Source organism: Eutrema salsugineum, unplaced genomic scaffold (genome assembly GCF_000478725.1).
Source record: "Eutrema salsugineum unplaced genomic scaffold, Eutsalg1_0 scaffold_2, whole genome shotgun sequence".
Taxonomy (NCBI): domain Eukaryota; kingdom Viridiplantae; phylum Streptophyta; class Magnoliopsida; order Brassicales; family Brassicaceae; genus Eutrema; species Eutrema salsugineum.
This window is the reverse complement of record NW_006256829.1, coordinates 14,718,864-14,721,012: the sequence shown is the minus strand read 5'-3', so window position 1 is coordinate 14,721,012 and position 2,149 is coordinate 14,718,864.

The window sequence follows — 2,149 nt, the reverse complement described above, 5'->3', positions numbered from 1 at the left end:
AAGAATTTGTCATCACTCGTAATAAGACATTGATAATCTCCGTCCAGTCATCCGCCTTAATACAGATCCACCCCAGCTCCAAGGTGGGGTATATGCTCTTTAGAAACCCATCAACTCGACAAGTAAGATTTGGATACTTCTCATCGAATCATAAAAATATTCAGTACTCTACATACACTATATCCTTCTGAACAGAGCGATACAAATTAGGTAGGGAATTATTCTTGTATATAAAACTATCAATTGAAAATATGTTTTCTTTAATTGTTTTACATATATGCATACATGCATAAAACGTATCTGTATATGTAGTCATGTAGATAGTTACGTCGAAAAGGATATAATGTATGCATAGTACTGAAAACAGAAGAAAGTAGACATGAATAAAGCATGAGATGGGTCACCGTTTCGAAGAAAAGGGACGGATCACGTATTCACGTATGATGAGTTTACTTGTCGTGTCGATTTCAAGACTTTGATTATGGTCATCATGGTCATGAGACTCATGACACTTGACTAAGATCATGATCACCATCCATAATCACCATTCATAATCTCTAATAAAATTCAAATAAAAATATATGGTTAATTTATTGATCCATGCTTCTTATATTTATATTAGATTTCATCTCACTTCTAATCTAAGATTAACACTAGTAAATCTTTAATCCCGGATTCCATGAGAATTTTGATCCTACTTCTTCGTGAGCTAATCAAGTCTTTCCAAGAACCGAGACCATGTCTCACAATACATTTGTATCTTACATAGTTTAATCATGAGAGAATCAGAAAAAAATCGACGTATTGCGATATATGTATCTCTTAATGGAATTTATCAACAAAAAGTAAGTTTTAATTGAGATCATTCAGAATTAATTATGTTTTAAAATATTTTTGGACCGCTCATCAGACAGCTCAAATGTGCTCTAATGCATCATCGCTTAGATGTTCCTTGTTGTAAAGCAATATTCATCTTTATTTTTATTTGGATGGATAAGTTAGCTTCCAAGAAACACGTTAATCTTGCTTCTCTTTGAATGCATTGACTAGTTTAATTAATTTCTTAATATATATTCATACAATTGCTTGTCAAACACATTATCGTCATAATGTTTTAGTTAAGTCCAAATTAGGAATCTCCTATACTCCTAATATACAAGGATACATATTTTTTGAATTAAAAGTAAAATTTATTCAACAAAAACTGTTTTACAAAGATTGTGATATTAGGACTGAAACATTAGAAATTTTAGAAACTGAAATGATTTGAGTCCAAAAATTAGCGAGCATTTGTGAAGGGGTTATGGGATGCGAGTAGCAAACTATAGGCTGAGGCCTTCCCTTGTATGTGTGGTCTCCCTTTGTTTCTGATGGATCTTATGGTTTTTGTCGATGAGTTTGACAAGCCTGGCTGGTGAAGAGGTTCGCCTTGTCGTCTTCCATCCCTTTCGCACCATATGTGATAGATAGTTTCTTGAAATGTGTACCAGATATATAGTAGATAGTTGTAGCCAGTCGAAATTTGAACTGGTTAGTAGATCAATCACCTTATTCCAATCTGCGGTGAAACCATTCACAAGGAGACTGCCCATGAGTGAGTTCCAGACTTCAGCTGAGTTGCGGCATAAGAAGAAGAGGTGATTACGCGATCACGCCTTCATAGAATATGCAACTCATTTCTTTGTCCCGTCCTCCAACTTCAAATAGTTGAGAGATGATTGTTTATAGATAGCCATATGATAAAGAGTATTTGGGCGTGGCATGGATGAACCAAACGCCCTTATACGATTCTTTCTGAAGTTGTGCTATTTGCATCTGATTTCTTATTTAGTGATGAACTTTTCTTATATTATCACCCTAACATTTTCATAGCGGAACATCATTTTTGTGATTTAAGGAAAATATTCAAGCGCATCTTCAATCTGATTCAGCGTTATAGACCGGTGTCTTCTCCTTCGATGGTTATTATTCGCTAATCCAATAGTTTCTTGCCGGAAAATACCCATATCGATGTATCCTCTGCTTCTTACAATATCATAAAACCACCCCAAACTAGACCAATTGTCACACTAGAATGAGGTGAATTTTCTATTATAAACTTTCGACTTTGTAAATTTGTTTTGCGGTGTACAATCGGGGGCAGATCACA